Source organism: Petaurus breviceps, unplaced genomic scaffold (assembly GCF_028583685.1).
Source record: "Petaurus breviceps papuanus isolate PSGF00001 unplaced genomic scaffold, PetGlider_PUasm1.0 90977, whole genome shotgun sequence".
Taxonomy (NCBI): domain Eukaryota; kingdom Metazoa; phylum Chordata; class Mammalia; order Diprotodontia; family Petauridae; genus Petaurus; species Petaurus breviceps.
Genome location: NW_027187391.1, coordinates 28,756,087 through 28,778,590, shown reverse-complemented (window position 1 = coordinate 28,778,590; position 22,504 = coordinate 28,756,087). Strand labels below are relative to the sequence as shown.

Here is a 22,504-nt window from a genome sequence, read left to right as displayed (position 1 = left end):
ATCCACATATGACATGACTGCCAAAGAGTTCTTGCCTCAGCTACCACAAGACTGAGATCTGAAGGTCACTGCTAAAAGTTATTCCTTTGAAAATTGATGCTGAGCTGGCTATAAAACTTGAATCCTGGGATACCTGAAGCCTCTCTTTCCTGACTTTCAAATTTCACCAGGTTGTAGTCTCCAAGCACTTCATTTAAAACAGAAAAAAAAAACAGAGAAGCAAAAGACTGACTTCTTTTTCATGGGGCCATATGTCAGGCGGCAAACCCATGATTTCTTCTCTCACAACATTGTCTTACTGACGTCATTGAAGGAGCCAAGATCAACAGAGCTTTTCCAGAGAGAAAAATGAGCAAAGCTCTGTTTGCTAGTGCTTTCTTAAAGACACCCTGGATTCTGGATACCCAGTCAATCTAAAAGGCTTCGAACCCTGTAGTTAGAAGATTAGAACAATATATAATATCTAGGCCTGCTGATGTCTCTCCAATGTATTTCCATTGAACCTTATTCCTGCTTTCCCCAAAGCAGCTTCCCAGCATTTCTACCAGGGGAGATGCAGTCAAAGACATTCTGTGAATGTGCCAGGCCCCAATTATACTTTTTAAGTACTTGCAACACATTTTATGTACATCATCTCATATGATTTTCATAATATCCCTGTGGTTTAAGCATAATGGTGTGTGGCATTACCCAACTGTCAATATACTTACTAATGCAAATGACAACAGAGAAGAAGGCATTTTGAAAGGAAAGCAAAGAGACTAGGATAAGAGTAATGGTGACTGGGCATAAAGTATATTCCTCATTACCTTCATACATGGTACCTTTGGAGGCCTTTGATAGCAAGCAACCCTAGCTTCCTTTTGAGCACCCCAGCAGATTATGTTCCAATATGAATGCAACAAACAACACTAGCAAAATTTCAGATTTTTGGTAGTAATATTCCTGAGATTCTTGAGTTATCACCCTGTTTGGTTGTTTGCTAATCCAAAAGCAACCTCAAAGACACAATTTTCTACTGTACTTGTTAAATCAGTGTTCTTATTTGCATGTATCCAGCACAGGTTTCAATCAGAGCTAGAATGATTATGACATAACGATCATTTCATCTGTGAGAACTCAGCTACATCGAAGGGTTCTTGTTCCTGTTGCTGCTGTTGGAATCCTTTCTTTTCAAAGAGGGCCAAGGACATCATGGGGTAACATTTTTACTTGCAACTGAATTGGATTTAAGTGAAGTAGCATTGAAAAAGTCATCAGCCGCACTTTATTCCAGAGTCATCAAAATCCAGTGACAAAAATCAGGACGACTGGTGATACCCCAGGCTACAGTGGATAACCTTGACATCTGATATCTAACCAAGCTCTTAGCTCTCCGTGGTCCCTGCTTTGCTGCCTGCATGGCTGTTGAACAAATTGTTCTCATCTGTCCCTTCTCCTGGAATGTCTTCACATGTTTGCGGTAGACATTCCCCTAACACTGATGGTTTTGAGGTCTGTCAGTTACCTTCATTTTTGCTTAGCCCACATACCAAGATGGTTTTACTAGGGTGTAGCCAGTGTGCATGTTACAGCTTCTTGGAGCCACATGTGAGTTTTGGGTGAAAATGAGACACCAAAGTTAGGTGAGCAGCCTTAAAAAGGGCCCAGCAAGGCCTCACAGCAGAGATACTAATCCTCCTGGAACAGCCTGTACATCTCAAATATAAGGGTAGGAAATGGAGAATAACATAAATGTTTTGTGTGGGGGTATATTTTTAGTGGGTAGGGGATAATTTCCCCCCAACTTGGGAGACTATAGAAGTGTGGAGGAAAAATGAAAGTTTCTGATATGTGTATCACAGAGTTGGCAATTAATAAATGTTTGTTAATTGATTAATAACTCTCCCATTAGAATGTAAGCTCCATGTGAGTAGGCTTTATTTCATGAGTTGTACTTATATCATATTGCCTAGCACATAACAGACACTTAATACATGATTAGCACTTAGGTGGCACAGTGGAAAGAATACTGCATCTAGAGTCAGGAAGACAAATACAAATCTGGCCTTAGGCACTTACTAACTATGTGACCCTGGGCAAGTCACTTAGACCTGTTTGCCTCAGTTCCCTCATCTGTAAAATGAGCTGGAGAAGGAAATGGCAAACCATTCCAGTACGTTTGCAAGGAAGACCATTAAAGGGGTCACAAAGAGTCAGACAAGACTGAAGTGACTGAAAAAACAACATTTTGCCTAGCATATAGTAAGCACTTAATAAATACTTGTTGACTTCCTCCTTGTTAATTGATTTTTTGATGATGCTTTTCTATGTTCATTTTATTGCTCGACTTCAATGCCTTCCCGAAGTAACACCATAATTAAAGTAGTCCAATGAAGCATGAGTAAAAAATATGACAGAAAAGAGCCACTAGGAAGATGGGGGCCAGAGAAAAGTATCTTGTTTGGTCTAAGCATCCCCTACCCCTAAAAATAGACTAAGAATTCTGGGACACCATTGACCCAGGGGATAAGGGAAAGGAGTGATTGGTCTGACAGAGAGGGACAGAGAGCTGGCTTTACCTACTATTCACTTCCCCTTTCATCAAGGTGTTGGTCATTATTTAACAGTATCAACAATTTATTCATACAATGCTTAACAGCTAAGAGCTTTTCTTTTGCAGAAACTCTGGGAAGTATGGGTATCATTATCCTCATTTGAAAACATGAGGAAACGAAGACTCAGAGGAGTTAAGTGACTTTTCCAGCTACATATAACTAATAGATGGCAAAACAAGGGTTCATAGGCTTTGGGCTTCTAACTCCTCATCTAATGTTCAATATGATTTTATTCGAGTCTGGTTTCAAAAAGATTATTTTTTCCTCTAAGTATCAGTATATTTTACTCCAAGGTCAGTGCTTTTAAGCCACTGGTTTCCTTTTCAGTTCTGCTTTTCACTCCCTGCTCCCCACACCATTTGTTATTTTAGGGGAAAAAAATCAAGGGTTAGAATTAAATTTCTTTCAGGGTTTGGATCTTTATTCAAATCACAGCCTGATCTACCTAGACATGGTCTAACTGCTTGTGTATCAGAAGCCAGAAGTAATTTTCAGCATATGCACCTAATGGAACTGCAAAATGTTTTGGAATACATTTTCCTCTGTCATTCTGTCAACTAGAAAATCTGTATGCAGGTTTCTACGTGTAGGTGCAGGGATTATAGAAGGGAAGGGGAATAGGTTTGTATTAACTGGGAGTAGGGGAACATCTCCCTCTTTTTAGACTGATTAGAATTGTGAGATACAATCTTTTCTCTGGAGCTGGCCTTGTTCTTTTCGTATTGTCTTGTGTTCTTGTTGCTCTGCCCACGTTCTGGAGGAGTATAGATATCTGTGTGTGAAGGGGGAGGGATGGCATTTATTCCATTCACTTGTAAATCAGAATGCTCAGTTTCAGCTGGATCACGTGGAGCAGGCACCTGCAGAATGCTCCCTGCAGAAGACAGTGAATTAGGCGCTGTGATTATTTTATTCTGACATTTCCTGAATATCTCCCCTTCAGGGAAGGGAGCAGGCCAAGAGAGAAGCAGAACAATACTTTTGCTTGGGAAGCCCTGACAGAGCATATAGTGCCATCTTCAAAACTGCTTCCAAGCAAGGTACTCTAAGGTTATAAACACTGACACAATGCCATTAGTATGCCTGGGAAGGAAATGATTATTCAGTTAAACATCAGTAAAGCACACACTGGTCTGAGTTAGCCAGGCAATGCTAGATTCCTGCATAAAAGAAAGCTTCTAAAAGGCAATACAGGAATGCAATCTGTCGTGAAAAACACATGCACAAACACACACACACTCACTTTACCAATAGTGTGTTTTCTTTATAGTCTACTGATATTATGCCCTAATTTTGTCCTCATAATGCAAGGATTGTTGTGTTAATGGGGTGACTCTGGAGGTTTGATGGGAAGGGGGGAAAAAACTTAGAAAATGTAGCCTTGAGTTAAATCTTCATAAGGCCTAGACCTCCCGTTGCTTCTTTTTTCCAGTAGTTGTGTTTATTGGACAATGAAATGATAAATATCCAATATAACTGCTCACGTCCTGCCCTTAACTCTACTACAATAACTTAACTGTAAGTTCCCAGAAACAACACAAGGCTTTTATAGCAAAGGTTAGAACGGGTTGTTGGGTTTTGAAATCACAATGTGAAATGCTGATTTCAGCAGGACCTGGGAGTCAGTAGTTTTAGCCCTGCCCGATCTCTTTCCCTGTGAGATACAAGGTAGAAATGAATCAATCAATAAATCAACAAGAATTTATTAAGTTCTTGCTATTTGCCAGACACTGGACTAGGCACTGGGGAAAAACACAACTCTCTTCATTTCTGAAAACTTTTGTACACAATGGGCTTGGAAATGATTCTATTAGAAGTTAAGGTTACATATGATAGAAGTAACAAATTCTTGGATATGTGATTTCTTAATCAAATCAAATTGTGGACTATTTTGATTAAATAAATCCATAGCAAATCCAAATTGTTGAGATACAGAAACAGGTTAATTACTCTCCCCTCCCCCACCTTAAGTATTTTTTACTAATCTTGCCTGTGGCAGCTCTAGACTAATAAGTAAAGTCTGATAAGTTTGTCATCAAGTCATAAATAGAGTTTACAAAATCTAGGACTTAGTGTTCTGACTTTGGACATGTTACCATGGCCTAAAAAAGTTCCAGATACTCTAAAACTAAGAAGCTCACCGGTTTAGAGATAGTCTAAGCCATTTTGAAAGAAAGAAGACAGATAAAATGATCCAGGTAGACTAGAGTTTGAGTGTGAATGATCAGACTTTAAATGCTGCATATTTTATAAATCATATTCTATTCAAGAAGCATTCCCTACAGGTTATGGTATGATTCAGTCTAAAAGCTCTAATGTACATTTGATCAATTTCATTTTGTCGCTAGGGAAAAAGCTGTCAAACTGCCATTAAACTAAGTTTCCCTTTACTCTAAAGTACAAAAAGCAACACTTCAAACAATTTAAAAATCAGGCAAAGTGAGCTTCTCAACCTATCATAACAAGAAAATGGTGCAAAAGAACTGTTCTCTGGGAGAGGTAATTGCAATGGGGCAGTAAAACAAATACAATGGATTCTTTTGCCTTGTGAAAAAAAAGGAGGAAAAGCCTTCACTTAGGAATAGTGAAAAGTGTGATTTTCTTAACAATTTCACAAGCGGTAGAGACTTGCAGAAAAAAAATACATAGTATTGAAAACTGTTTTCCATTGCATTAACATTCCTAATTAGACCCTCAATGAAAAGAAATTCATGATTCACTGGAGAATGCAAATATTTAGATTTGATGATGATGAAGAAAACTTGAATGAGGAGAAAAAAACTTACAAGTTATTAATCTAAAGTATACAAAATACGCTTTACTTTTTAAAATTCTAGATAGTGTGTGGGACAAAGATGACACCTGCTCAAATAAAAATAAGCAGAGATATCTCCAAGTGGAGACAGGAAGGATTTATTTAATTATTTCTTCTTGAAAGAATGGTGGTCTTGCTACTAGAGGCAGTCTAGTAGGAGAGGCAAAATATAGAATGCAAAGCCTGGTTATATATCCTGTTGACCTGTTTCAAAGGTTTGGTTAAAGGAGACAAACAAATAGTAATATAAAATTATAACATTTATTCATTATTCCCTTAAGGCTAGCTTTACTACTTTTACATGAAGTGCAGTACTAGAGTCCTGATTGAAGAACAAAAGGATGAGAGAGCTTAAGTACATTTTAGGACCATCCCAATACAGGGTAGCTGAGTTACACAAATTTATGATCCCCATAATGTTTTAATCATTGTATGAGAAAGGAATTTTCTTAACTGGTAAATGATAAATACAGAAAAACAAGAGAGATGACAAAGTATCAATTGAAATTATGATTCAGAATATCTGTGTTTTCTTTACCATTAACATTCCATAACATGGCATATGTTCAGAAAATCTTAAGATAAAAAAAAAAGTCCCATTAGTCAAGTTAATGCCTCAAGTTGAGGGTCTAATCCTTAAAAGCCATAAAGTAAGCCTGTTCTGGTTTGTTGACATAAGAAGAGGTATTCTCTGAGCTCACTCAGAGAGCAAAGATAAAGCTGGTTCTGTTTGGGATTTATGATCTCAGGGTGCCTGTTTTAAATCCTATTCCTTGCCTTATCTGGTCTCTGGAGTGGCTGAGATAGAAAGAGAGCCTTTTTTTTTATAAAATGAGGCATAGCAGTATGTTTGATTAATTCAAACTTTGGCCAAAATATGATATTTAATGATTATCAATCCAAAAGGCCACCCCTTTCCCCCTCCCTTGCTCTGTCCTGTTCCAGTTAATTAGGAACTGAGGCACACAATCTTAACCACAAAAATCTGCTGGCATTGAAGGTGAAATGTCAGTAATATCAAAAGACAGAAGGTACATGTCTAGTGTATATGAAAACAGACAAAATATGTTATCAGTATCAACTTAGATATGAAATCAGAAGATATATGTTCTATCAATAAAGATATGAAAGTAGAGAATATTTTATGAATCATGGGGATTTTAGGACATGGTGACCTGCCCGGAGGTCCGCAACAGGATTTCCAATTTTATATTTGTACAGGTCAGATGGTGGTCAGTGGAAACAAGTTTGGGACATTTGGGCCTGTGGTTAAATTTTCAGGGTCTGTGTTTTCCTCTCATATGCATTAGCTAAGCTTAGCAAAAACTTCGACTTATGACCAGGGAAGTAAGGCAAGGGTCCCATGCTCCCAGCTGAGGTTGCTAAGTCTTTGGTGCTTTATTATAATTCTGTTCAGATTTCTGGAATGTTACCTGAGAAGTTTTCACTTTTTATTCCATTCAATAGCATTTTGTAAAATCAAGAATACATGCTGAACCATTCATGTTTCTCTGGAAATCAGAATTTTCCAAGACTTTTCCTTATCTACTGGAGTCTTTCCCTATCAAGAAGTTGAGAGGGGGAGTGGGCACACAGAGACCAGGTATATTTCTCAAACCTGCCTGGCTGGACTCCAAGATGGATAGCCAACTTTCTTCCAGCCCCTCTCTCCTGGAATTCTTGAAAAGTACAGTCCCAGAAGTTGAAATTTAAATGTCACCAATTGATCTGCTTGTATTTAATCTCCATGGTAATGCTCAAAAGTGCTACATTGATGTTCTTGTGTAAGGACAACCAAGAGGCAAGCAGAATCCACAGTACTCTCAAGGTCAATGACAGACTAACTAATTAGAAAATCCTCTGTTTACCCTCCCCTAAAACTGGACAATACCTCCAGGGCATGCTAAGGAACTCCTGACAAGTTGTGAACATTCAGGAGTATGTGTTTTCTGTAACCTATTAAATGTCTGAAGAAAATGAAGAGGTCCATTTGCCTCATGGAGGTATATTTCTCTAGATGCTAACCATTGCTACTCCCTGCTTAGGATTATAATTTATTGTACTGAAGTTTTTCTTTTACTGACATATTCTAAATATTAATAAAGTGGGTGGAGTTGCCATGACAAAAATAACAAGATTCAGCAGCTACTTGGCACAGTAGAGAGCTGGCTTTGGAATCCAAATAAGCTGAGTTGAATCCTGCCTGATTATTTATTAGCTTTATCCCCTTGGGTGTCAACTTTGATTTCCTCATTGATAAAATGAAGATAACTATATCTATAGTACCACTCTCACAAGGTTGTTGTGAAGATCAAATGAGATAATATAGGTAACCTTTACAAAACTTAGAGTGATATTACTCATATAGGGTACTCCTTTCCTCCCCACCTTCACCTTCTGCTTTCCTTCAGGTCTCAGAAAAGTCCTGTCTCCTGGAGAAAGACATTTCCAATCCTCCTTAATTTTAGTGCCTTCCCTATGTGACCATCTCTTCATTTATCCTGTATATATCTTGCTAGTTCATAGTTCCATATAGTTTTGTCAACTACACTGTGAGTTCCTTGAGAGCAGGGACTGTTTTTATTTTTCACCTTTCTTTTCATCCTCAGAGTTTAGCACAATGTTTGGCACATATTAGGCACTTAATAAATGTTTTGACTGATTGTAAAATGTTAGTTATTATTGTTATTGATTAATAATTATTATTTGGAAATTTATTAAGCATATGGACTGAAAGTGAGGAGATAAGGATATCTCTAAGGTCTTAACTGGGGTGATTGGAAGTGTTGTGGTACTCTCAAAAGAAACAAGAATATTTAGAAAGGGGGGGGTTAGAGAGAAATAGAATAAGGGTGGGGTTTTTTGGACTTACTGAATTTGTACTCTCTGTAGGATAATCTGAAATGTCCAGTAGGTACCTGGTGATACAGACTGGAGCTCAGGAGGGAGAAGAGGGCTAGTTATATAGTTCTGGGAGTCATCAAGATAGACGTGGTCATTGAGCCCATGGGAGTTGATGAAATCAATTGAGAGAGTATTGAGAGAAAAGAGGTCAGGACAGAGCCTTGGGGAATAACCATAGTCAGTGGGTATGTGACATGTATAATGAATAAATGATTGAGATTGAAGAGTAGTCAATAGGAATGGAACTAGGAGAGGTCAGTGTCATGAAAACTGAGAGAAAAAAATAAGCCAAAGCAGTGGAAAATAATGTCAAATGTTCTATACAGGTCACAAAGGATAAGGGGGGAGTGGAAATGGAGGCAACAACTCTATATGACTTTTTATAAGTAGTTTAGTTCAGAAAGGAAGAAGTGATATTGAATTATGGTTAACATGGAAAGTGGTGTCTAGTGTGGGTTTTATTTTTAAAGGATTGGTGGGGGGAGGGGGGCTAGGGTATATTTATAAGAAGCAGAGAAGTAATCCATAGGCAAATAGATATAAATAAGATAAAAGGGGAGAAATGATAATGGGGACAATTTTCTTCAAAAGAAGGGAGGGAATGGAATAAAGGATATATGTAGAGAAATTGGCCTTGGCAAAGAAAGAGCTATATCTTTATCATAGACTGGAGTAAAGGAATAAATAATGGAGGCTAATATTAAAGAGTTGTGAGAGAAGGAAAGGCTATTAGGTGAGGAAGATGGGGAGAAGGTAGAGCTTTATGTGAAAGTAAGAGATAGCCACCAAGACAAGTTCAGCTATTATAACAAGCACCTTAGAGATTAGGAGAGAAGAAGCAGTGAATGGAAGTAATGTTAATCATGAGATTCTTAGCACCAGATTTCAGCATTGGGTCAGGGTAGACAGAAAATACATGAGGACTATCAGGATAGAGACTATGTTGGAGAATCACTCAAATGCACGCCAAGGTGATATTCCTTTAGTTTTCTTTCTCTTCACCCCTCCCTCTCTCCCCAAAATGTGCATGCCTATTTCCTGAGACTTATCTGTCTCATATATGTGTATGCTTTTATGTCAGAGATTCGTATATAATGGATCTCTTTTGATCTGGTGAAAACTATGGACTCCTCAGAATAATGTTTTTGAATGCATAAAATAAAATACATATGAAGAAGAAGGAAAAAAAGGGGGAGGAGAAAAGAGGAAGAGGGGGAGAGGAGGAGAAGCAGGAAGAGAAGGAGGGGAAAGAAGATGAGGAGGAGAAGGAGAAGGTCAAGGAGAAGAAGGAAAAGGAAAAGAGAGGTTTTTGGTATTCACATAGGTTGGTCAGGCTGGCTTTTTTATAATGGAATGGATACAAATTTTGGGGGAAGAAATTAACAATTTCTGAAGTTGATCAAACAAGAAGAAATTAAAACTAACACAGCCTAGGATATTGTAGTAAAAGAAAAATAATACTTTCTCTATCTTTCTAAATAGAATAGAAGCATAGTACAGTAGAGAACTCAAAAATATATTCCCTTTTAAGGAAATACATTCCCTATCACCTTCCATTTCCATTAACTTGTACGAGCTATTCCTGATGCCTGTATTATGCTTTCTATCATCTTCACATCTCAGAATCTCTGTTTCTCTTAGGCTCAGTTCAATTTTCCCTTCCTTAGGGAAGCTTTTCTTGATTCCCCTAGTTGTTAATGCTGTATCTCCCCTTCTCAAATTACTTTGTATCTACTGATCTCTGGACATGTTATTTTGGCAAATAGAAAAAGACACTTTGTTTTCCCTTGTTGGTTACAAGCAATGCCATTTTGGTGTAAATGTGCAGTTACATCTAACATCATATGTTTTCCCTTCATTTGCTTCAGATCTTGGACAAGATAGTCAAAAAACAAACATTTTTGTCCTACATTGAACCCCCAAAGCCAAAAACAGAATAATAGATAAGGAAGTCTCTATCCTCTGACGTGAAACACAACAAACTGCCTCCAAAGTCAGCTGGTAATGATAAATTTTAAATGTAGCATGATGGTGTGTTTTTTTGTGTATTATAGGTACCTGAAGGAAATGGCTTATATTCAGAATCCCACTTATCCCATAGGGATGCATTTCTCTTTAAGCCAACTGATGCTTCTCCCAGCTAGTTTGTAATTACAGAGAACAATAAAGCCTTTTTACTGAATTGTACCTGAATTTTAAATAGTGGGGTCTTCTTTCTATACTTATATCCATTCGCATTCCCAATAGAATGTAAACTTTTTGATGGAAAGGACTGTTTTTTTTCTCACTGTAATCCTTAAACATTGTCTTGAATACAGGAGACTCTTAATAAAATGATTGTTAAACTGAATTGGGGTCAATGGAGTTTTCCTGGCAAAGATACTAGACTGCTTTTCCATTTTCTTCTCCAGTAACTTGTAAATAATGACCCTTCTTATGACTGTTTAAAAAAGTTGTCATTAGGTTCCTTGGATTAATATTATATACTTTCTTTTAGAGTACTCACATGTTATTCCAATCTGATTCTTCCCTAGTAAGTACTATTATTTGATCTCTCTCTCTCTCTCTCTCTCTCTCTCTCTCTCTCTCTCTCTCTCTCTCTCTCTCTCTCTCTGCTTCAGTCTGTATTTCTCTGTCTGTTTCTGCCTCTCTCTGTCTCCTACCTTCCTCTATCTTTCTATATCTGCTTTTCTGTCTCTTTTGTCTCCTTTTTCTTCAGTTATTGGTTTAGGGTTTATTTTTGCAAAGTATTATACCAACTATTCCATGACAACAAGTCTCTTAAATAATGCAAAACAGAACTGATGAAAAACACAACCTGCCATTAACACTTGCCACAGTGAGATCTCTTTCTCTTACCCTTGACTTTCTGCCCCCTTGCATTATTAGTCTGAGATAACAATGAGCTTTGTTTCCCAAAGGTCACATCCTTTGTCTACTTCCTGATGCAGTGTGGCATATGTTTTTCTTCTGTGCCTTTTCAAAGGAATACCAACAGAAACAATCCCTTCATTACTTACAGTGGAATTGTCCTCTTTATTTTGCTATCTTTGGCTCAGGCCAAGCACAAAGAACATCTCTATTGTTGATGCTAATTCCCTTCAATAGAGAAGATGAGAAGGGGGAAAAATAAAATAAAACAAAAATCTCTCCTCTGAAGTAAAGAGCAAAACAAAGATGTGTCTTTTTCATTGGTGAAAGATTAAACAAAAGATGAAATATTTCTAATGTAGCACCCCCTTTGCTGCCTCATCCCCAACTTTCATTTGCTCTGGCTGGTTGGTTCCACAGAGGGTAGCTAACTATCAGTATCAGAACTCTAGGAGTAACTCTGAGTGGTTGGGTTTCTATACTGTCCCTTATCAGCTGCCAAAAATGTGCTTCACATGAATAATTGGCCAACAGACTTCAATTAGCTTTTAGCAAATATGTTTACTGAACAGATACAGAAAGGACAGTTGTTACAAAAATAATTCCCTCAACTTATGAGAATACTCTGCTTTCATACACTAGGGTCCTGGGAGAATTTATTCAAATTTGAGGAAAAGTTAGTAAGTTGTGTGTAAAATATGTGTGTCCAATGGTTTAATCTCAGTTTCTGGTTACTGTAAATCCTTTTCTCCTTCATAGAGTCTTTATAAAATACTCCTTTTGTATAGTTCTCTTCTCATATCCAAGGATCAGGGCCTTTCTAGAGTCCATAGTCTGCATTTCTCTCCAACATAAGAGGTTACAATTCTTTGAAAATGTGTTGTTTGTCCTCAATGCATTCCTCAGTTCCTGATGCAGATAATACTATCAGCAACTGATGTGCTGAGTACACTGCTATCAAGTCTGATGAAAACTCACAAACTGTTCTGGAGGCCAAAGGAACTAGGATTAAAACCAAGAATCACCTACCCAGCAAAGCTGAGTATAATACTTCAGGAAAAAAATGGATATTCCATGAAATAGACGACTTTCAAGCATTGTTGATGAGAATACTAGAGCAAAACAGAAAATTTGACTTTAAAATATAAGAATCAAGAGAAGCATGAAAAGGTAAACAGGAAAGAAAAAAATCATAATTGACTTATTAAAGTTGAACTATTTACATTCCTGCATGAAAAGATGATATTTGTAACTCATGAGACTTTTCTCAGTATGAGGATAGTTGAATGGAATGTGTGTGTGTGTGTGTGTGTGTGTGTGTGTATAGACAAGGACACAGGGTGAGATGAATATGAAGTAATGTTATCTAAAAATAAAATCAAGGGGGGCGGCCAGGTGGCTCAGCGAGTAAGAGCACCGGCTCCAGTGTTGGGACGACCTGGAGATCGAATCCCAGGCTTAGACACTCAGCACCACACCCGGAAATAACTAGCTGTGTAACCTTGAGCAAGTTACTTAACCCCGATTGCTTTAAAAAAAAAAAAAACTTAAAAATAAAATCAAGGGGTAAGAGAGGAACATATTGGCAGAAAGAGAAAGGGAGAGATAGAATAGGGTAAATTATCTCACATAAAAGAGGCAAGAAAAAACTGTTACAATGGAGGGGAAGGGTGGCAGAGGTTAAAGGGAATGAGTCAACCTTACTCTCATTGGATTTGACTTTAAGAGGGAATAAAATAGATACTCAATTGGGTATCTTACCCTACAGGAAAGTAAGGGGAAAGGGGATAAAAGGTGAGATGACAGAAGGGAGGGCAGATTGGGGGAGGGGGTAGTTAGAAGCAAGCACTTTTGAAAAGGGACAGGGTCAAAGGAGAAAATAGAATAAGTGAGGGTGGGATAGGATTAAGGGAAATATAGTTATTCTTTTACAATATGACTATTATGGGAATGTTTTGCATAACTACACATGTATGACCTTTATTGAATTACTTGTCTTCTCAATGAGGGTGTGTGGGGAGGGATGAAAGGAGAGAATATGGAATTCAATTTTTTTTCTTTCTTTTCTTTAGTTTACATCATTCATTTCCACAAGATTTGGAGTTACAAATTATCTCCCCATTTTTCCCCTGCCCACCACCCCAAAACAGCGATCCCACTGAATGTCCCCTCCCCCAATCTGCTCTCTCCCATATCTTCCCCCATCTCCCCTCTGACTTTCCAGTAGGGCATGGTGGATCTCTATGCCCCAGTGCCTATATATATTATTTCCCAGTTACATGTATAATAATAATAATAAATTTTTTAAAATTTGATTTCAAACATTTGAATTCCAGATTCTTTCCTTACCTCCCTTGTTAGCCAGCCTTACTGGGAAGATAAGCAATTAAATATAAGTTGTACATGTGTAGCTATGCAAAACCTTTCCTTAGTGGATATATTGTGGAAGACTAATTAAATTTCCCTTCATTGCATCCCATCCCCCCCCACTTATTCTATTCTCTACTTTGAACCTGTCCCTTTTCAAAAGTGGGTGCTTCCAACTTCCCTTTCCCCCCCCCCAGCCTGTCCTCCCATCATAGCCCCTTTCATCCCCTTCCCCCTGACTCTCCTGTAGGGTGAGATACCCTATTTAGTGTGTATATCATTTCTCCCTAAGCCAAATTCATTGAGAATAAGGTTGAATCATTCCCTTTTGCCTTCCTGTTCTTCCCCTCCATTGTAACAGTATTCCCTAGCCTCTTATATATGAGATAATTTACCCCATTCTATCTCTCCCCATCTCCTCTCATTATATTCCTCTCTCACCTCTTAATTTCACCTTTTAAGTATCATCCCTTCCTATTCAATTGATCCTGTGTCCTCTGTCTATGTATACCTGCACACATATATACATATACTCACAGATGTATTCATATGCTCATATACCCTCTTATAAAGACATATATATGTATGTATAAATATATGTGTGTGTGTATTTCTATTCCCTTCAGCTATTCTCATACTGAGAAAAGTTTCATCAGTTACAATTATCATTTTTCCACATATGAATGTAAATAGTTCAACTTTGATAAGTTCTTTTTTATTTCTTTTCCCTGTTTACTTTCTCATGCTTCTCTTGCTTCTTGTGTCTGAATGTCAAACTTTCTATTCATCTCTGTTTTTTTCATCAAGAATGCTTGAAAGTCCTCTATTCCATTGAATGACAACATTTTCCCCTGAAACATAATACTCAGTTTTGCTGGCTAGGTAATTCTTGGTTTTAATTCCAGCTCTTTTGACCTCTGGAATATCATATTCCAAGTCCTTCAGTCCCTCAGTGCAGAAGCTGCCAGATCCTGAGTTATCCTGATTGTGTTTCCACAGTATTCAAATTGTTTCTTCCTGGCTGCTTGTGATATTTTCTCCTTGATCTGGGAACTCTGGAACTGGCAATAATATTACTAGGAGTTTTCTTTTGGGATCTTTTTTAGGAGGTGATCTGTGGATTCTTTCAACCTCTATTTTGCCCTATAGTTCTAAAACACCAGGGCAATTTTCCTTGAGAATTCCTTGGAGGATGATTTCTAGGTTCTTTTTTTGATCATGGCTTTCAGGTAGTCCAATGATTTTAAATTATCTCTCCTGGGTGTATTTTCCAGGTCAGTGGTTTTTCCAATGAGATTTTTCACATTGCCTTCTATTTTTTCATTTGTTTGGATCTGTTTAATAATATCTTGATTTCTCATAAAGTCACTAGCTTCCATTTGCTCCAATCTAATTCTGAAGGAATGATTCTCTTCAGTGAGCTTTTGAGATTCTTTTTCCATCTGGCAAATTAGGCTTTTTAAGGCATTTTTCTCTTCATTGCCTTTTTGATCATCTTTTGCTGTTTGAGTTAGTCTATTTTTTAGGTGTTATTTTCTGCAGTCAGGCTGTTGACTCTCATTTTATAATTTTCTTGCATTCTCATTCCTCTTCCCAATTTTTCCTCCACTTCTCTTATTTGGTTTTCAAAATCCTGTATGGCCTGTAAGTAGCTTATTCTTTTCTTGGAAGCTTCTGGTGCAGCAGTTCTGACTTCACAGTCTTCCTCCTGTTCCATGCTTTGATCCTTTTTTGCCCCCCAAAAAGGAATTCAAATTTGGACTGCTGTGCTTGTTTTGCTTTCTTTGCTTGCTCATATTGCCACTTAATTACTTCACTTTTGAGAAAGAGAAATTATTCCCTCTCTTCCACCTTCCCTGCCAAGAGATAAAAAAAACTTTTACTTCTTAAAAGTCCTTTTTCTTTAGATTTGACCACTACTCAACTGAATGGCTCTGAAGTTACTTGCTCTTTTTATATGTACTGCAAATGTTTCTAATTCTTCCAGTTAATCACAAGATATCTCCTGTACTAAATCATCATCTGTATCCAATGTGCAGAACACTTTATTTCTCTTAAATTAAAGACTATTCCATTGAGATGCCTAGCTGTCCAGTAATATGTGTGTGTTTGTGTATTTGTAATTTGCATATTCTACTAGTGTACTATTATGCATAGTATAAAATACACACACAAAAAAGACATTAAAAAGGGTGAGATGAAGATGAAATATTTTACCCTAGGGGTAACAAGTGAGTCTTTGGAATTTAGCAAGTAGGAAAGTGACATACTCAGACTTGAACTTTAGGGGAAAAAACATCTAAAATGTTTATTTTTTGGTTTTTTGGCAGTTCTATCAAGGAGGGCTAAAACAGAGGAAAGGCTTAAGTAGAAAGATCATTTAAAACTTTGCTTCTTAAACTTTTCCCACTCTCAACCACTTCAGCGCTTGTTACATTGTGAGTCATGACCCCATATGGGATCAGGAAGACTATTTTAATAGTGTAGGTCTCAGGGCCTAAACTAGAGTTGTAGTCATGTGAAAGAAATAAAATAGTAGAAATTAAAAGATATGGCAACTGATTAGATGTATAGAGTGAGAAAGAGTAAAGTGCTGGAGATTAATGTTATAAATCAATGTGTCTGGTAGGATGGTGTTGCCATGGACAATGATAAGGACATTTGAAAGAGGGGCAATTTGAGGAAGGGGAAGATAATTTAATGAAATCTGCAACCTTTGGCAAACCATTGATGCTGATTATCCTGTGTGACTCACTCTCTCCTTCACAAAACAAAAAAGGGGAAGGCAGTCACTGACCTAGAATACAGAGCTGACCCTCTAAGAGACAAATTAAAAGGCATGAAGTGATCTGGGAGCAGAGTGAGGGTATGCTAGGGGTAGAAGGTATGGTGATTTCCCTAATAATATCTATGGATAGTGTGGTAGCTGTAAAGTTGTAACTGCACTGATCTCAGCTCAAAAGGGAGGCATTTGGTAGTTTGCACAATGAAGGGAAGAACAGAGTTGTAATTAAGTCAGTTGAATCAGAGAAGTCAAAGGAATTTGAGTGAATTTGGGATTTTCAAGGTAAAACACAAAAAGGGGTGACAATATTCTTTATGCACAACTTATATTGCCAGAGGGAATAATCCAAAGGGCACAATTATGTTTCTAGAAAGTCCTTAGTCATAGCCCTAGTAGCAAGAAGAATGGGGGAGGAAAATGGGTTTTCTAGGCCAGCCCTTGCTTTCTAATTTCCATAAGGCATATTTCAGGAAACAGAGGTAACAGATAAGACCAATAGTCTTAGCTCTGGTTAATGGTTGATGTTTTTAAGAAGAAAATTGGAGTGGCTAAGAGGCAGAATACCACCAAAAACCATGCAGCACAAGATAAAACTATCAATGAGAAAAAAAAAGTATGTAGATTTTATTGAGGAAATATATTTATGATAAGAAGGGACCCTCAGGAAAGAGAGAAATGGGTCAGATCCTCTGAAGTCCCTGGTAGAAAAGGGACAAAAACTGGTAAAGCCCAGTATTTTTAATAGTGTTTTCATTTGGGTCAAGCTGTATATGGCATTAGCAGAGGGAGCAGGGATTCTGGGCTTGACATACATGTCAAGGTTTGAAGACTGGTGCTGATTTGCATAGGAGCTAGCATGCGTAGCCAGTTGCTATTCAAACTCCTTGGCAGGGGAAAAAAGGGACTTGAAACCATTATTGTAGGCCTTGTTCTGCTGGCTGACTTAAGAGATCTGAGGTTCCTCAGGCTTCTTCCTTTAGTGGGTTGGGAAGGATACTAAGGTACTTACAGAGACGAGTTCCATAACTATACACAGCAAAGAGGGTGGGATGAGACCTATCTTTCCTCTTAATGAATGTTTCATCAAGCATCACTTGGAATTGGACTGTGATCTTTCAGAGGGACCCCAGCCTCATTTTGGATATGGCTGTACTAAGACATAGAATGACTATAAAATGCTTCAGTCAAGGTAGTAAACATATGTAAAGAAGGTACACTGCCTTGAAGTAATCATTGGACTATTTATCATTATGCCTGCACCTTAAAGAAAGAAAACAATCCTTTAAAACCTGGTGAATAATTTCCTCAAAATATTCCAACTATGATGTAGTACTTCAAGTACAAAGTACTAAGGAACTATGATGTAGTCGTCATGAACAAAGTGAGTAAAGTTGTGAAAACTAAAGCTGAGAATGTGTGAAGGTGAGAGGATGACATCAAGAGCTTTCTGAAGAAGGTTTGAAGGGAGATTGGTAGCTGTTCAATGATGGAGACAAAGGTTCAACACAGGTTTGCACAACCAGACAGATTCTTCAGGATGCCCCAAGGTGAAGCTGCTTAATTTGGAAACAGAGCCAAGCTAACCATAAAAGCTAAGCACTGGAACTGCCAACTGTGACAGGGATTGCAAACAATAACTATAACCTGTGTGATCAAATTTGCCTGACTGTCCTTAGAATTTTACAACAACCCTGGAGCATACAGAAAACAACCCTGTGATCAGCATCCAACACAAAAGAGCAGAAGCTGAGACACATCACTTAGACAAATGGAAATGCCACTTGTCTGAGAGAATAACATTTGCCTTTATTTTTCTCCCATTGCTGGTTTTTTAGCAACATTGAAATAATTGATTGTATCTAGTGGCCAAAGAAAGGCAGTTTGGCCTGATTGGGGGATATCAGGGAAATAGTAACTGTTACCCCTGTTCAACCAGAAACAAAAGGCATTCATCTTCATAGAAGGTTGGCATTTGCCAAATGTAGAAAGACAATCTGTGCAAGGGAAGGTTTTTGTTTCTCAAGTTTACACAAATGCCAAATGCCATGGAGAGCTGTGAAAGAGAAAAGAATGCCTTGCATATTCATAGCTTTTCCTTTTTAAGTCACAAAGCTTTCACATCTGTATCTCAATTTAGCCACATAATATCTGTGAAAGGTAGGTAGAGCAGGTTCCTTCATCCTGATTTTATAAAAGATAAGGAAGCAAAGGCCCAAGAAGGTTAAGTGATCTGTCCAAGGTTACAACAGTAAGTATGTGAAAAGGCCAGGACTAGAATGAAATCTCTCTTAACTCCAAGGCCTATTGTTTTCCTATTTATTCATTCAAGCAATTTTTTTAGCCACTGCTTTGGGAAAGACACTGTACTGGGTACTTCTGATTATCTATCTATCTACTTTTTCATCCATCCTCAAATGGCTTTTCTTTCCTCTACACTCTCAGCTGAATACCTTGCCTCATATTTTATAGACCAGAATTAAGGCCATATGACATGAGCCTTCTTCCTTCTCCTTCATCTCCTATAACTCAGAAATCTTCTGCCTACTATTTCCTCCTTCACTCCCATCTCACACGATGAGGTGGCCTTACTCCTTACCAGGTCTAACTTCTCAACCTGCTAAAGATCCATTTTTTTCCTGTCTTCCAACAAATGTTGCCCTTTATCATCTCAGTTTTATCACTTATTTTTAAGCTTTCCCTCTCTAATCATTTATTCTGTACTATTTACAAATATGTCCATGTCTCCCCCTTACAGAAAAAGAAATGAGGGGAGAGAGAGGGGGAGAGGGATAATGAGAAAGAGAGAAAGAGAAAGAGAGAGAGAGAGAGAGAGAGAGAGAGAGAGAGAGAGAGAGAGAGAGAGAGAGAGAGAGAGAGAGAGAGAGAGAGAAGAGAATACTAGTAGTAACACTTTGAGGATGGGAGAAAAATTAATAGCAATATGGCACTTGAATTGAGTTTTGAAGGGAACAAAAGATTCTAAGCCTCAGAATATAGTAATGCATTCCAAATATGGGAGACAAGTGCCAATGTAGAAAACCAGAACCTAGAATCTCATGTGTGAGGAACAGCAAACATTCTAGCTTAACTAAATCATAGAATGTGAGAAAAAGCATGATGTATAAAAAGGACAAAAAGGTAATTTGGGACTAGATTTTAATGATCTTTAAATGGTAGACAGATGATTTTGCTTTTAATGTGAGAGAAAATATTGAATAAAGAGCCACTTGAGTTTATTAAATGCTAGAGATATAAATATGTACTAGAATGTGTGGTCAAGGCTATAAGCACAATGAAGGTTCAGAAATAAGTAGCATTGCTATAAAATGGAAAAACCATGGACGACTTCAATGAGGAAGTGGATTTGAACTGCCCCCAGAAGTAAGTCTATTATTTGGAAATGTGGAGAGGAAGAGAGGAAGACAACTGGAGTGAATAGAATTAAATGAGCAAAGGCAAAGAGACAGGAATGACCTGATTTTGTAAAGGGAATAATATCAAACAATATCATTTGGATAAAATCGGTTCAGAGTATAAAAGCCCTGGAAAACTCCGCAGAAAGGTTTGGATATGATTTGAAAATATGAGTAAGGAATCAATAAGATCACTCTGGAGTTTGAGAAGGAACAAAGTCTTCTCCAAGACAGATTTGTAATTAATGGAATTCTGTGATAAATAATATGCACTTTGAGTATAGAGTAGAGCATACAGCATAGAGTAGTCTTTCATTTGATTCTGCATCAGAAATATCATAAAATGCCTTTAAATCTGCTTTGGAATAGAAACCCCTTGGTTCTCACCCTCCCTCCCACTCTACTACCTCCTTTTGTATGTTGTCCCTCTCCTCCATTAGATTGTGAGATCCTTGAGGGCAGGAGATGTCTTTCTTTTTATTCATTGTATCCTCAGTGCTAAGCACTGTGAGTGGTGAATAGTAGGTGCTAAATAAATGTTTATTTGATGGGATGAGCCATCATAGGCAATATTATAGTTATCAACTGGTCAAGTTGTTGTCTAGATAGTTTAATAGTGGATATCACTTAGGATAGGGGATAAGGAAACTATGAATCATTCTTTCCAGATTTGGTTCCAGTCAGAAAAATATGAATCTTTTGGCTGAAAGGAGAGTATAGCTTTTTTTAAAAAAGCAATTGGGGTTAAGTAATTTGCTCAAGGTTACATGGCCAGGTGTTTCTGAGTGGTTGCTAAGTGTCTGAGCCTGGGATTTGATCCCCAGGTCATCCCAATACTGGAGCCAGTACTCTTACTCGCTGTGCTACCTAGCCACCCCGAGAGTATAGCTTTTTGTTGTTCACAGGGTGGGACCCTTGGAATTGGACACTTCCAATGACTTTAAGGACTGAACCTCAGAAACTGGAATGCAGATGGTAGGATATACTTTCCAATACTCACAAATGCAGAACTAATTATGGCTAGATCCTAGTGGGAAGGTATCTGACTAGGATCATATGATCTGACTAAAATGGAAGTAGTAAGTGAGGTTCAGTGGCATAGGTTTTCATTTACTGTGACTAGCTTTTAGTTATGTGGCCTTGAACATTTGGTTAGTATAAGCAAGGAAAGGAGATTTAAAATTTTTAAATATTAAAAAGATCTGTTTTTGGTAATCCATTCTTAAAACTCTACTAGTGACCCTTCATGGCAAAGTGGGGGCTAGGAAAGCAGGATACAAATGTGGTCATTTAGATAAAATTAAAAAGACTTCTTTCAGGGATAGGATTTGATTACAAGAAACTTTACAATGTTTGTATTTTTAAGTAGTTTAGTTGTTAATTTAAAATGTGTCTTCAAAGTTTTAGTTTCCTAAGTTAAAAAAAAGAATGTCCTTTATGATTAAGTATATAAAATAAATGTTTGTTTTTTTAATAGAATAAAACAAAGTGCACATCTTAATGAAATATGCTACAAAGGTCTAAGTTGTAGAAACCTTATAGACTAATACTAGAGGAAGAAAAGTGCTCACTCACCCTGGCCCTTTTTGACCGAGCCAGTGATCTGGTGATCTCTACATTGCCTTCCAACTGAACTCACTGAAATTGTCACTGCCACCATACACAAGGTGCACAACATTGATTCTGCCCAGACATGAGAATGTGGGACAACTGTATTCAGGATGGAAGATGTGATAGCACAAAGTTACCTAGAGCAGAAACAGTGTTCAGGGAAAAGAAGAGACTTTATTGTGATTAGTCCTATTCCTGAAGTCCTCTTCCTTCAGCTGGAGTCTGACTGGGCACTTCTCCATCCACAACTCAAAGAGGGTAAGGATCTCCAACATTAAAAGTCTAGGTAGACAAAAAGATCCGTGCCACAGAGGTAGAAGGGTGAAATGGTAACACAGCGAAGAGGAAAGGTGGGGAATGGCTAAACAGTAGTACGAGAAAAAATGGCTGAAAGACAAAAAGTTCCAGTGAGAAATGCTTGGTATAAGCCCAGCTCCTAAGTACATAAAGATGAGAATCAGACTCATAAGCACAAAAGGAAAAAAATGAATAAAACTCCCCAAATAAAAGACCATAAGCCATGGCGTATTATATTTTGAAGGAAAATGAACAAAAAACTGCTGATGAAAAAGAGAATTGCGTAAACTCCTTAAAGATCATGGAAGAACAGCAAGGGATACTAAAAGGTTTAAAAAGAAAAAAAAACTTTTAAAAGTAGATGTGAGAGTGAAAATTAGGTCAGAAATCAGAGCTGTAAAAATAGGAAAAATGAGGACAAATAAGAAAGCAGACTACTTGGAGTGCAATGTGAAAAATCTAAGTAAAAGACGATCTGAAAACAAGAGGTTAATAATTCAAAAATAATTTTAAAAATTTTAAAAAGACTTCAGAAATAAGAAAGTGGAAGAAGATAAGCAAATGACTGTGGCTTGCAAAGAATAAATTAATTCTATAAAAGACAATGTGGTATCCTTAAAGATAGGGTATACAGAGATAAATTAAGAAACAGGAAAAAATGTTAAATTTTTAAAAACTGTATACTATACTGATGAAATAACATAAGAAAACTGCTCAGAAACTTTTCTGAAAATAGATTACAAAGTATCAAGTGCTAAAAAGTATGGATTGTTTTCAGAAGAAAAGGTCACAGTCTCACACAAGACCAGTGTAGTAGTAGTAGAAGAGCTGATAAGGGATTTTA

General features: G+C 37.5%; 1 pseudogene; it reads right to left on the bottom strand.

Annotated features, from left to right (window-relative positions):
• The window catches only part of LOC138153180 (DET1 homolog), a 92,540-nt pseudogene that overhangs the window by 31,934 nt on the left and 38,102 nt on the right, over positions 1-22,504 (bottom strand).